Below are 15,698 nucleotides of genomic sequence, written 5' to 3' on the forward strand. Positions count from 1 at the left end.
AGAATGAGTTTTTAGCTTCTGTAACCGTGCATTAACTCAGATGCAAAAATTACAGTGTAGCAGCTGTGGATGGAACAGAAGTTGTATTTGTGTAAAGTCGTGCTGGCTATGCACTGAGCCGATTAGCCCTGGGGACTGGGCATCCAACAGCATTAGACCAATCGAAGCCAGCTCCATTGGTGGAACTTAGCAGAGAATCTGTGGAAGTCTTGTTGGTGTAGAGGTGGCGGCCACGCAGCGTAGCTCAGCTCAGCCCAGTGCTGGGTTAAAAGAAAACAGCAGCGGGGGGCTGGGCTGGCCACAGTGTGTCTGGAGTGCTGGGCTGCAGACAGCGCCAGGCCATGGTAAAGCCAGCGTAAAGTACCCGGAAAACCTCCACTGTCTGTCTCCAAGCGCGCCCACCAGAACAATGACTACTGTTACGGATCATTAGAGACCCTTAACAAGCCCCTGAGCAGCCGCTCGCAGACTAACTACCGTCCAGCCACTGCCCACGATGGGCTCCTGGAACACCCCGAGGGAGTGGGTGTTTGTATTTGTGTGAGAAAGGAGATGGCTAAAGAAAAGCACTCTCTTGATTTTAGTATTTCATTCATCAGAGACAGCTTTTATCGCCATAAAGTTCTATAATTTCAGTGATTGCCATATGTCATTTATTGGAATTACCAGATAAACCATTTGTCTATGACACTGTCATTGGCTATGACTATGACTCAGTGACTCAGCGGCTTGAAAGACCACATTAACTTCTCATTAAAAACCATGAACCATTTAAGTTACTGCAGGAGAATGGTTACGTAAGTAGACCCTGGTCATTGTCTAATAAATGATGGAGTGGGAGGGACAGGTTACCAGCACACACAACAGGAAGAAGTCGCCTGTGGCATTCAAAAAGAGGTGCCCAGATGCTAACAAAGTGTAGCTAGCCCTATAAGTTTCCATGAGGGACAGCATCTGTATACCATACCCTGGTAGAGTGCTGTTCTGACCCCTCACCTTTCTCCCTGCCTTCCTGGACCAGCCCCGCACTTCCTAATACAAAGCAGGTGGGCAAACTGAGTGAAAAGTAAAGTGAGGAATTGTTCTTCTCTTTCCCTGTCTCTCTCTTCTCTCTCTCTCTCTCTCTCCTCTCTCTCTCTCTCTCTCTCTCTCTCTCTGCCTGCCTGCCTGCCTGCCTGCGTGCAGCATAAACCAAAGCAGACGAAAATGCAATAAGTACCTTGCCGGGCAGAAAAATCAAAAGGCATTGAGCAACATTTTTTAACGCTTGCGGAAACAATAGGAAGTCACATGACAGGATGTTCACATGTGATTTCCGCAGTATTGTTAATGCTAATCCCTAAAAACAAACTTAGCGGCAGAGACACTAAATTTCCATTTTCATGCATTCTGATTTTCCAGTCCAATCCATATTGAGGATTAGGATAGTGGGGCCGGGCTGAAGGTATCATAAAACCCTGACCATGGCCAACCCTAAAACATTAATGACAAAACTGAACATGGTGTGAACTGTCTTTCCCACGCTAACAAAAATGCAAAACCCAAAATGATAAACAATAAAATCTTATTTTTATTCATTTTTTACCCCGTTTTCTTCCCCAATTTCATCGTATCCAATTGGTAGTTACAGTTCTTGTTTCATCGCTGCAACACCCATACGGAGGCGAAGGTTCCAAAGAGCTGTGCGTACCTCCGAAAACACAACCCAAACCAAAAGCCGCACTGCTTCTTGACACAATTGCCCACTTAAACACGGGAAAGCCAGCCGCACCAATGTGTCATAGAAACACAGTGCACTGCTACCGGCCCACCACAGGAGCACTATGCACGATGGGGACAAGGACATCCCTTGCTGCGCCAACCCTCCCCAAAACCGGACGACGCATGGGGCCCAATTGTGCACCGCCCCAATGGGTCTCCGTGGTCGCGGCTATGCTGCGACAGAGCCTGCGACTCAGAGGCCCGAGAATGCTCTAGTGGCACAGCTAGCACTCGTGATGCAGTGTTTAGACCACTGGGCACTTGGGGAGGCCATATAAACAAGAATTCTTGGAGGAATTTTTCTCAGTTTACGGCTTTAAAGTTCTTTGGAAAAGCAATGTACCAATACTAGTCTAATCACAAGTGTCCTGTCCTGGACTAAATCCATGCTACATGCGACTCCAGTTACTGTTTGCTCACTAAGGGTTGATTGATAAACAGTACGCTGCTGTAGCATGGCCATTTGGGACCATCTTGTAATGTCAGATAAACATCAGGTCAGAAAGACCATTGCCAGCTCCTGTCCAGTCACCCAAAACTCATTCTTTCAAGCCAGAGCTGGAAACGCGTCTTCCGTCAAAAACATGGGCAAAACACAAGGGGTCCATTGTCATATTAGTCTGTACACTGACCAAAAAACCCACCCAAAAAAGGCCAACCTCTGTGTGTCTGTAACATTCATCCGTGCTCCAAGCCTAAGGTCGCTGGCGGTACTATTATGTGTCACAGAGAAAATTATAGGACGCCCAAACTTTGTTTAATAATAGTGTGTTTTGTGGAATGGGGCTTGGTAGGTGTTTGTGAGTGACCCAACATATGTGAGATGTTTCTTTTCTTAGGAGTGGTCTTGGGTAGACTGGGGGGATACTAGGGGGTAGGTAGCCATGTTCTTCATCCCCAGTTCTCTCTCTGTGTGATTTCGGGTGATGGTGGGTGCGCAGTCAGGCAGGGGGCTAACCGCCGTAGGGCAGGCCACAAAAGGGCGTCAAGTCGGACCCAAAAGAGGCACAGACACTTTGGTGTATCAAAACAACTGATACCCCTAGCCTCATGCAGCCGCCATTCAGCCCTCCACCGGGCCTGCCTGACTCGATTACCACTCCCCCTGGCAGACTGGGCCACATAAAAAGCATTCCCATCAAATGAACTGTTGAACCTTTTCCTTTGGACGTGAGACCAGACAGGAACTCTTTGACACTGCACTTCTGTTGAGCATCATTTGTTAGCCTAAGGCAACTTTTCTGTCACTGCACTCATTAAGTCCATTCATTTCCGGGACACGGCACACATTTATGGACGCAGAGGGCCAGAATGGAATTTAGATTCTGTTGGTAAAAAACAGCAAATATTTGCTGGGAAGGCAGGGAGTAAACAGCCAAGGTTCTAGGTCCCCTCCCTCCCCTGGCGCCTAACCTCCCTCTTCTCCCTGACTCTGTGCCTCCCTGACTGTCTGGCTGGCTGATTGGCTAGAACTGCTGTGATGGAAAATCTAACTCTGGCTGTTGGAGAGAGTGACTTGGCTGCACTACCAACATCTCTCTCTCTCTCTCTTCTCTTTCTCTCTCTCGCTCTCTCTCTCTCTCTCTCTCTCTCTCTCTCTCTACTACACACACACACACACGTACACACAAACACACATACACAAAACACCACACACACACATACACACAAACACACATACACAAACACACACACCACAACATACACACACACCACCAAAGGTCGAGACACCAGTTGTGAACCACAATCTGCCTAACGAGACTCATTATGATTAATATTGTCTAGAGGCCGTTGAGCGATTTATATTGCGGACTATACCACCTTGAAAAAAAATTATATGAACCGCGTCACCACTCTGCAAGTGGCGGGGGAGAGGACTGATAAACAACCCAACCGAATTACCATCTCATTACTGACTGTCCTTTTCATGCACAGGACATTTTAGTCAACTGGATTGGGGGGAAATGCTTTTCTGATTAAAATTAATTACCCCACAAAGGCATAACATTTCACACCAGCACCACTTCTCTCAGCAAAGAAACAAAGAAGACTACACCCAATTCTTGGCCTGCTAGGTTTATATAAATACCTTTCACGCATTCGAACACGTCGCAGGCAGTCCGCTGGCTTGCCGGTGGCCTTGGCTGAGTGGGTTGACAGTCTTCTGGCCGGAGGGGCACCGGGCTTTGGCACGCGGCGGGAAGCACAGGTGCACTGGGAGGGCACAAGTGGGGCAGCAGCCAGCAGTGGAGTGTAGCTCTGGTCAGAACCGAGCCCTCAGGCAGGAGGTTATGGACAGAGCAGTGCATGGTGATACCCCGACACACTTCATCTCCTCTGAAATATAGATACACACACACAACCGAGTCAGTCCACATACAATAACAAACCCCTCAGTGACGATACTGTAACACCACCTTCCACCCGGCTCCAGGCTACAAACAGTGCCCACACTGTTCGCAGAGGCGGGCAGGGGAAAAGGGGAGAGGAGTGGGTCTCCCTTGGCCTGCATTGCTAGTGTTAGTGGAACAGTGTAGGAAACAGTGTGCCTCATGTTGGCAGGGCTTGGCTGAGTTCACAGCTCAGTACAGTCCATCAGATCCCCCTTCACTTCCGTGCCAGCTTTACAGCATCCTGTTAGGACGGAGAGTAAGAGCTACGCGGTAGGCTCCAACACCGCAACAAACCTCCCAGCACATCCTGTCTTAATGCCTGCCCTGATCTCTGCCTTAACCACTGGATTCCAGCTCTCACCCCAAACAGCCTCTCCATCTCACCAACCCATTAAACAAGGCCATGTTCAACACGGCCTTTTTTTCCTCCTGCCCTGAGCCCTTATTTTAGAAATCACACTACACTTAGCATAGCAGGGGAAAAGCCAGAGCCAACCCATAATGGCTCCCGAAGCCGGGACGCGTGGGCTGCCAGCCGTCCCAATTACAGTGTCTCCTCCATGTCTCTGTCTGTCAGTCTCAGGCTACAGTATTCTCTCCACCATGTACTCTGTTGTCAAGTTCTCAGAGAGAGACTCTAGCGCGTCATCAGAGCTAACCCTCCATGTCTCTGTCCACTCAACCGATCTCAGTTCTGTTGAGTCCCTACAGATATCTCCTCCATGTCTCTGTCTGTCAGTCTCAGAGCTACATGTCCTCCTTCCTTCTCAGCTGGTATTTCTTCTCTGTCTGTCAGCTCACTACAGACATCCGTCATTCACACGCATCTCCTATCTGTCTCAGCTAATCATGCCCCTTCTCTGTCTGTCAGTCCAGACTACAGATACTCCCCATTCCTTGTCTGTCAGTCTGCAGAGCCACAGTGACCTCCTCCATGTCTCTGTCTGTCAGTCTCAGAGCTACAGTATTCCTCTCACTGTCTCTTGTCTGTCCAAGTCTCAGAGCTACAGTATCTCCTTCTCCATGTCCTCTGTCAGTCTCCAAGCTACAGTATCTCCTCCATGTCTTGTCGTCAGTCTTCAGGAGCTACAGTAATCTCCTCCTCCATGTCTATGTCTGTCAGTCTCAACTACAGTATCCTCCTCCATGCTCTGCTGTCATTTCAGAGCTACAGTATCTCCCCATGTCTCTGTCTGTCAGCTCAACTACAAGTATCTCCTCCATGTCTCTGTCCGTCCAGTTTCAAGAGCTACATACTTCCTCCATGTCTCTGTCTGTCAGTCTCAGACTACAGTATTCTCCATCTCGCTCTCAACACAGTATCCTCTGTCTGCTCAGTCTCAGAGCGACGAGTATCATCCTCCAGTGTCTCTGTCTGTTTCAAGTCTCAGAGCTAGTATTCTTCCAAGTAAATGAGTCCTTTTGCATATTATTGTCGTTTTATAATGATCTGCTATTCCCCATAGCTATCACAATAACCCTCAGGATGTTTTCTGTACCAGTAAGACTCCCTTTCCAGCTATCAGAATAAGACAGGTGTGGTGGTGAGTGGAGGTTGTGTAACAACTACTGCATAAATATGAAATACATTCTCTTCAAATCTTTCCCGATAATATAACCTGTTTGGATTTGTCTCTCTCTCTCTTCTCTCTTCTCTCTCTCTCTCTCTCTCTCTCTCTCTCTCTCTCTCTCCTCTCTCTCCTCTCTCTCTCTCTCTCTCTCTCTCTCTCTCTCCCTCTCTCTCTCTCTCTCTCTCTCTCTCTCTCTCTCTCTCTTCTCTCTCTCTCTCTCTCTCTCTCTCTCTCTCTCTCTCTCTCTCCTCTCTCTCTCTCGCCTTACCTCTCTCTCTCTCTCCTCTCTCTCTCTCTCTCTCTCTCGCTCTCTCTCGCTCTCTCTCGCGCTCTCTCGCGCTCTCTCGCGCTCTCTCGCTCTCTCTCGCTCTCTCGCTCTCTCGCTCTCTCTCTCTCTCGCTCTCTCTCTCTCTCTGATATCTCTGTCTTACCCATGGCAAGACCCAGTAGGTTCTGTACTCTGGAGTTCACCCCAACAATCCTGTACAGACCCTGCTCATCGATGCCTGTGGGAGGGAACAGAACAGAGACACAGAAAAGTATTCTGACTTTTCCATATTTTGTTACGTTACAACCTTGTTCTAAAATGGGTTAAATAAAACATTTTCCTCAGCAATCTACACACAATACCCCAAAAGGACAATTGTCTGTAGAGCTGAGACAGGATTGTGTTGAAGCATTGAAGGTCCCCAAGAACACAGTGGCCTCCATCATTCTTAAATGGAACACGTTTGGAACCACAAAGACTCTTCCTAGAGCGGGCCGCCCAGCCAAACTGAGCAATCAGGGGAGAAGGGCTTTGGTCAGGGAGGTGACCAAGAACCTGATGGTCACTCTAACAGAGCTCTAGAGTTTCTCTGTGGAGATGGGAGAACCTTCAAGAAGGACAACCATCTCTGCAGCACTCCACCAATCAGGCCTTTATGGTAGAGGCCAGACAGAAGCCACTCCTCAGTAAAAGGCACATGACAGCCCGCTTGGAGTTTGCCAAAAGGCACCTAAATACTCTCAGACCATGAGAAACAAGATTCTCTGGTTTGATGAAACCAAGATTTAACTCTTTGGCCTGAATGCCAAGCGTCACGTCTGGAGGAAACCTGGCACCATCCCTACGGTAAGGCATGGTGGTGGCAGCATCATGCTGTGGGGTTGTTTTTCAGCAGCAGTGACTGGGAGACTAGTCAGGATCGAGGCAAAGATGAACAGAGCAAAGTACAGAGAGATCCTTGATGAAAACCTGCTCAGAGAGCTCAGGACCGGGGTGAAGGTTCACCTTCCAAAAGGACAACGACCCTAAGCACACAGCCAAGACAACGCAGGAGTGGCTTCGGGACAAGTCTCTGAATGTCCTTGAGTGGTCCAGCCAGAGCTCGGACTTGAACCAGATCGAACATCTCTGGAGAGACCTGAGAATAGCTGTGCAGCAACGCTCCCCATCCAACCTGACAGAGCTGGAGAATCCTACCCAAGAAGACTCGAGGCTGTAATCGCTGCCAAAGGTTCTTCAATAAAGTACTGAGCAAAGTGTCCGAATACTTATGTAAATGTGATATTTCTGTTTTTTTTATTTTGAATAGATTAGCTAACATTTCTAAACAACAGTTTTATCTTTGTCATTATGGGTTATTGTGTGTAGATTGATAAGGGGAAAAAATATGTTTTATCAGTTTTAGAATAAGGTTGTAACGTAACAAAATGTGGAAAAAGTCAAGGGGTCTGAATACTTTCCGAAAGCACAGTATATAAAGATCTTATAGGACCTATAAGAGACACACTGCCCGATGACACCAGATTGACAGTACAGTAGTATTAGAGAATACTACTGTGTGGGCTGTAAGCAGCCACGCCTTAGTTCAATACCTCTGGTCTCCACAGCATAGATGAACTTCTTCACAACGTTGAAGCCAACCACGTCCAGCTGGACCACTGTTACATGGAGAGAGAGGAATGGAGAGAGGGCAGAGGGAGAGAGGGAGGGAGGTATAGAGAAAAAAAGAGAGGGAGAAACAGAGGTAAAGAAGAAAATAAATCCCATCAATTATCAGTGTGCATTGATCTGGACAGATGGTAGAGTAAAGATAATGAATACCAATGAGTCACTTACTGCCTTCACTCTGGCTGTCTCTGTTTAAGTTATAGACCTGGAAGGAACAGAAACGCCCGGTTACCACGGTTACACCGCTTAGCTTTACCGCCAGCACCACCAGTCTCAAACACCTATCTGTGTACTGAACCCAGGCTGTACTTACATAAGCCCATGTACACCATGCTGTAATAAAACACTGTTGGACACAGTATGTCAGACTACCTGGCCGCCGTGTAGTAAAACAGTACATTGGCATCAATGGAGAGACCACAGCCTGCGGTCTTCCTCCGATAGAGCCTACTGATTCAAGTGGCTTCCTGAAGGAGCTGAAGGTTAGTTATTCAGCTATGCATCTACTGGAACCGGTGTTTGAGGAAGGCCTGCAGCATCATCAAGGACCCCACACACCCCAGACACCAGCTGTTCACTCCCGTACCAACAGACTCAGAGACAGTTTCTATCTACAAGCCATCAGACTGCTGAACACTTGAACTGGACTGACTACCTGCTGTGATTCTACGAGCCTTAACACTCATGTATTCACACACACACACACACACATATCAGAATAAGACAGGTGTAGTGGTGATAGGCAGGTTGTGTAAACAAAAACTACTGCATAAATATGAAATACATTTCTCTTTCAAATCTTTCCCGAAATATATACCTTTTGGATTTGTTCATCTCTCTCTTGCTCATCTTCCTCTCTCTTCTCTCTCTCTCTCTCTCTCTCTCTCTGTCTCTCTCTCTCTCTCTCTCTCTCTCTCTCTCTCTCTCTCTCTCTCTTCTCTCTCTCTCCTCTCTCTCTCTCTCTTCTCTCTCTCTCTCTCTCTCTCTCTCTCTCTCTCTCTCTCTCTCTCTCTCTCTTCTCTCTCTCTCTCTCTTCTCTCTCTCTCTCGCTCTCTCTCTCTCTCTCGCTCTCGCTCTCGCTCTCTCGCTCTCTCTCGCTCTCTCTCTCTCGCTCTCTCTCGCTCTCTCTCGCGCTCTCTCGCGCTCTCTCTCGCTCTCTCGCTGTCTCTCTCGCCTCTCTCGCTCTCTCGCTCTCTCTCTCTCTCGCTCTCTCTCTCTCTCTGATAATCTCTGGTTCTTACCCATGGCAAGACCCAGTAGGTTTCTGTACTCTGGAGTTCACCCCAACAATCCTTTACAGACCCTGCTCATCGATGCCTGTGAGGGAACAGAACAGAGACACAGAAAAAGTATTCTGACTTTTCCATATTTTGTTACGTGTACAACCTTGTTCTAAAAGGGGTAATAAAACAATTTTCCTCAGCGAATCTACACACAATACCCCAAAAGGACAATTGTCTGTAGAGCTGAGACAGGATTGTGTTGAAGCATTGAAGGTCCCCAAGAACACAGTGGCCTCCATCATTCTTAAATGAACACGTTTGGACACAAGACCTTCCTAGAGCGGGCCGCCCAGCCAAACTGAGCAATCAGGGAGAAGGGCTTTGGTCAGGGAGGTGACCAAAGAACCTGATGGTCACTCTAACAGAGCTCTAGAGGTTCTCTGTGGAGATGGGAGAACCTTCAAGAAGGACAACCATCTCTGCAAGCACTCCACCAATCAGGGCCTTTATGGTAGAGGCCAGACAGAAAGCCACTCCTCAGTAAAAGTGCACATGACAGCCCGCTTGGAGTTTGCCAAAAGGCACCTAAATTACTCTCAGACCATGAGAAACAAGATCTCTGGTTGATGAAACCAAGATTTAACTTCTTTGGCCTGAATGCCAAGCGTCACGTCTGGAGGAAACCTGGCACCATCCTACGGTAAGGCATTGGTGGTGGCAGCATCATGCTGTGGGGTTGTTTTTCAGCAGCAGTGGACTGGGAGACTAGTCAGGATCGAGGCAAAGATGAACAGAGCAAAAAGTTACAGAGAGATCCTTGATGAAACACTGCTCAGAGAGCTCAGGACCGCGGGGGAAGGTTCACCTTTCCAAAAGGAAACAACGACCCTAAGCACACAGCCAGACAACGGCAGGAGTGGCTTCGGACAAGTCATCTGGAATGTCCTGAGTGGTCCAGCCAGAGCTCGGACTTGAACCAGATCGAACGATCTCTGGGAGAGCCTGAGAATAGCTGTGCAGCAACGGCTCCCTCATCAAACCTGACAGAGCTAGGAGAATCCTACCCAAGAAGACTCGAGGCTTGTAATCGCTGCAAAGGTTCTTCAATAAAGTACTTGAGCAATAGTGTCCGGAAGTTGTGAGTCTTATGTGTATGGTCCTTGCGTTACCTACATGTTGTGTGTGTTGGTGTATCCCTCTTGACCCTTATGTCGTGTGTTGTTGTTTGTGATGTCCTCATTGCTTCTCCTCCAGTGAGTTGTGTAGTATTAGCTGTGTAGTGATACTAGTGTGTTCTATTGTGATACGTGTGATAGTCGATTGTTGTGTGAGTTTGCTTTGTTCTATTGTGATGTGGTTGGTGTGTATGGTGTGTGTAGATTGATAAGGTGTGGAGTGTTAAGTATGATAGTATTGTGTGTTGTTTATATGTGTGCAAGTTGTGTGTTTTTGTAGATGATGTTATAGAGGTTGTGAGGACGGTATACAGAAACATTTGTTGGAAAAGTCAATGCCGATGGTCATGGTAGTTTTTTTCATAACTATCTTCCGAAAGCACAGTATATTTAAAGACTCTTATAGGACCTATAAGGAAGACACCACTGCGATTTACACCAGTGATTGGACAGTACAGTAGTATAGAGAATACTTACTGGTGTCGAGGCTGTTAAGCCCGCACCATGCGCCTTAGTATCATATTGAGCCTGAGGACTGGGTCCCAAAAATCCACAGCATAGAATGAACTTACTTCAACCCAAACGTTTAAGGCCAACCACGTCCAGCTGGACCCAATGTTAACATGGCGACGGAAGTGATAAATCGGAATAGAGAAATGATGTCACAAGAGAAACAAAAAGTGCTTAACTTTGAGGTAAGATAAGATACAATGGTATAGAGAAAAAAGACTAGGAGCGAGAGACCAAACTAGACTGAATGAAGCGGAGTAACATTAATGTTAAAACCTGATAATATAAAATAAATCCCCATTCAATTAATCAGTGGACATCAAATAACGAGATCGCAATTAGCTCATAATAATAAAGGAATCATTGTAATTGGTTTTAATATAAAAATAGGTCAGTAGGAAGAAAAGAATGAAGAAACTAATTGAGACGTATACTGACTTCAAAATACTAAAAAGAGGGTTTGTGAAGTAGGCAACATGAGATCAGAAGGGATAGAGATAAAGAAGAGATATAATGCAAAAGAACTATCAAATGAGTCAACACTCTAACTGCCTTCACTCTGGCTGTCTCACTGACTTGTTAAAACGGTATAGACCTCGGGAATGAAACCAGAAAACGCCCGTATACCTGACGGTAACACGGCTTAGCATTCTAGGCCGCCAGCACCACACGAGTCTCAAACCTATCTGGAATGATACTGAAGACACAGAGCATTGTCATTACATAAGCCCATGTACACCATGCTGATAATAAACAGATTGGAACAAGTATAGCTACAGAACTACCCTAGGCCGCGTGTAGTATAACAAGTACAGATTGGCATCAATGGAGGAACCACAGTCCTGCAGCGTCTTCCTCGATTAGAGCCTAACTGATGTCAAAGTGAGCTTCACGAAGGAGCTGACAGTGTTAGTTATTCAGCTATGACATCTATGGAACGGTAGTTGAGCGAAAGAGCCCTGCAAAGCGATCATCAAGGACCCCCACACAGCCCCAGACACCAGCTGCTTCACTCCCGGTACCAACAGGACCTCAGAGAACAAGTATCTATCTTTACAAGCCATCAGGACTTGCTGAACACTTGACTGGGACCTGACTACCTGCTGTGATCTACACGAGCCTTATACACTATGTAATTCACCACACCACAACCACACACACACACACACACACACACACACCACACACAAACACACACACACAACACACACACACACACCGACACACACACTCTCCATGCTACACAACACATTCATAGCTCACACACACCACCTGCTGGCTACCATGTTCTATTTATTGATTTGTAAATACTAAACACTTCCCCCCACAAAAACAAAACAGGTGTAAATATTGGACTATAAATTGTGTCCGTTCACTGATAATTATTCAATAACATGCTAACATGTTTATTCTATTCTAACTGTCATTTACTTGTATGTTCGTTTCTTATCTGTATTATTCTTATTTGTGCATTTGCATTTCATGACGTGTTTGTTGTAAATGTGTATCTGTACATACGACTAAAACAAACAAGAACATGGAGATTAGGAGATTCCTGTGATTGAGGCTAGACATCACACATATGCACATACACACGCACGCGCATACACACAGGTATGGGTGTGTAACCGTGAGCAACATACCGGTTTCTCTCCACTAATCCATAGCCTCCATCCACAGCCTACGGTCTTCCTCCGATTAAGAGCCTGCATGGTGATAATCCCCCGACGCTGCAAACACATACACACACAACACAACTGCTGACTACAGATGGCTGCTCTACGCTTCAGCTGTCTAATGTACAGTGCGCTTGCTTCCAAAAAGCCCCAACGATGCTAGCACATCACACACACACACACATCTCTATACTGATCGACTACGTGATCGTACACACCTCACAACTACGACAACACACGAGTGTCGACACACTCACGACACATCATGCACTAGCACAGCATCGGACCTGATAGCACACCACACACACACACACACACAGGGATACAGGCTCACCTTCAGGCTGTCAATACAGTCCCTGCTTGGCATACACATCACTGCCACACGCGAGCAGCTCGCTACTATGATACGAGCGAGTTACACACAAAATTATTCGTCAAGCAGCCACACCACACATCGTGTTCGCTACTGATACACGCACATAGGTAGTGAGCTAGCTGCGCAACGCACTCATAACAACAGTCCATCACTGAGCGAGGCACACTGATGACCTATACACTCTGTGCTACGCATACCTCAGAAGCATGCTCTGTCGCTAACACTCTCACAGTCAAGTTGTCCTTGTGAACTGTTAAACGCATGTTGGAGTCCAGCTTTTACTGACATAGCTCGATAAAAAGGGTTGTGGTTACAACAACTGTACACTGCATCGTTGAGTAGCTAAACCAATCACCACACTACGTGGTGCGCGCGCAGAGTGTGGAGTGGCGTAAGCACACCCAATGCACGCTCGGCGGCACTTCGTCCAGTCAAGGTATCTGAATAACTCCTTACATCCCTATCACCATCCAAGTCTGCTCACCCTTCGCAGTAGAGCCTTGCTTTACAGACTTCTCACTTATGCGCACCTTCTTCGCTTAGTCACTTCACGACCTGAATCCGTATTGGCCGGTTATATGTAAAAGAGTCCTTGAACACACACATGTACAATTGGGGCAGAGGTGAATACACACACACACGTACCGGGCCAGAGGACACACACACACACCACTGGGCAGGACACACACACAACACACACACAACACACACGACACACACCACACACACACACACACACACACACACTAACAACCACACACACACACACACACACACACACAACACACACACACACACACACACACACACACACACACACACGACACGGGCAGAGAACACATACATACAATGGCATAGAGAACACACACACACAACAACACACTGGGCAGAGACACACACACACACACACCACACACGTGGCATTAGACACAGACAAAACCACACACATGGGCAAGAGGACACACACACATACACACATCGGGCAAGGACACACACCACACACACATACACACACTGGCAGAGACACACACACATACACACACTGGCAGAGACACACACACACACACCACACGGGCAGGAGACACACACACTAGAGTCGACCGATTTAATCGAAGACCATTCCAAGTTCATAACAATCGGGAATCCTAATTTTTGGACGGCCGATTTTGCCGATATTTATTTAGTTTAATATATTTTTTTTACACCTTTATATTAACAGCAAGTCAGTAGAAACACATTTTATTTTCAATGACGCCTAAACAGTGGGTTAACTGCTTTTCAGGGGCGACAGAACGACAGAGTTTACTACCTCGTCAGCTCAGGGATTCAATCTTGCAAACTTACGGGTAACTAGCCAACGCTCTAACCACCTTCCTCACGAGGATGCCCGCCGTTTACGGAATGCAGTAGAAAAGTGGAAGCGTAATGCTCGAGCATAACTTATTCTTATAAAAAACAATCAATCAATCATCATAATCACTAATTATAACTACACATGGTGATGATAAGACTAGTTATCTTAGCATGTCCGGCTTTGCAAATATAATCGATGCGGCGTCGCATTCGCGAAAAAGAGACTTCGTACTCCAACGTTACCTAACCAGTAAACATTCAATTGCCTTTCTTAAAATCAATCACAGGAAGTTATATATTTAAACCTGTCACATTACTAAAAGAAATCCAGTTAGCAGGAATATTAACGCAGGTGAAATTGTGTCACTGTCTCTTCGTTCATTGCACCAGTCAGGAGATATATGCACACAGTTCCGCCGCCTGTCTCGTTGCGAACTTAATTGCCAGAATTTACGTAAAATTATGACATAACATTGAAGGTCTTGCAATGTAACAGGAAATATTTAACTTAGATGCCACCCGTTAATTAAAATACGAACGGTCCGTATTTCACTGAAAGAATAAACGGTTTTGTTTCGAGATGATAAGTTCCAGATTCACCATATAAATGACTGAAGCCTGTATTTCTGGTGTTATTATGTATAATTAAGTCTATTGATTTATTGTAGGAGCAGTCTGACTGAGCGGTGAGGCAGCCAGCAGCTCTTAACATTCATTCAAACAGCACTTTTTGCGTTTGCCAGCAGCTCTTCGCAATGCTTCAAGCATATGCGCTTTTGATGACTTCACAAGCCCATCAACTCCAAGATTAGCTGGTGTTAACGATGTAAATGCTAGCTAGTTAGCGGTGGTGCGCGCTAATAGCGTTTCAAAGTCACCGCTCTGAGACTTGTGGAGTAGTTGTTCCCCATTGCTCTCTGGTAACGCTGCTTCTGAGGGTGGCCGTGTCATGTTCCTGGTTCAGCCCAGGAGCGCGAGGAGAGGATGAAACTATACTCTTACACTGCAATATAAGCTGCCTATAAAGAACACCAATAGTCAAGGTATATAAATACAAATGGTATAGAGAAAATAGTTCCTATAATTCCTATAATAACTACAACCTAAAACTTCTTACCTGGAAATTGAAACTCAGTTAAAGAACCACCAGCTCTTCATATGTTCTCATGTCTAGCAAGGAATTAAAACGTTAGCTTTCTTAATGCACATATTGCCCACTTTTACTTTCTTTCTCCAACACGTTTTTTGCATTATTTAAAACAAATTGGAACATGTTTCATTATTTATTTGAGGCTAAATTGATTTTATTGATGTATTATATTAAGGTTAAAATAAGTGTTCATTTTCAGTATTTGTTGTAATTGTTCATTATTCAAATACCATTTTTTTTTTTTAAATCTGCGATTAATCGGTTATCGGCTGTTTTTTTTTTGGTCCTCCAATAATCGGTATCGGCGTTGAAAAAATCATAACGGTCACCTCTAACACACACACACACACACACACACACACACACACACACACACACACACACACACACACACACACACACACACACACACACACAACACACACACACACACACGACACACCACCACCACACGATGAGCAGAGGACACACAAACACACACTGAGAGCACCCACAGACCGGACAACCAACACACACACGCACTGAGGAAAACATGGCAGAACACATGTACACACACTTGGGCAGAGACACATTT

General features: G+C 46.1%; 1 pseudogene; it reads right to left on the reverse strand.

Annotated features, from left to right (window-relative positions):
• LOC111950448 (rho GTPase-activating protein 26-like) overlaps positions 1–15,698 on the reverse strand; it is a 135,033-nt pseudogene that overhangs the window by 35,653 nt on the left and 83,682 nt on the right.

Source organism: Salvelinus sp. IW2-2015, linkage group LG23, assembly GCF_002910315.2.
Source record: "Salvelinus sp. IW2-2015 linkage group LG23, ASM291031v2, whole genome shotgun sequence".
NCBI classification, from domain to species: domain Eukaryota; kingdom Metazoa; phylum Chordata; class Actinopteri; order Salmoniformes; family Salmonidae; genus Salvelinus; species Salvelinus sp. IW2-2015.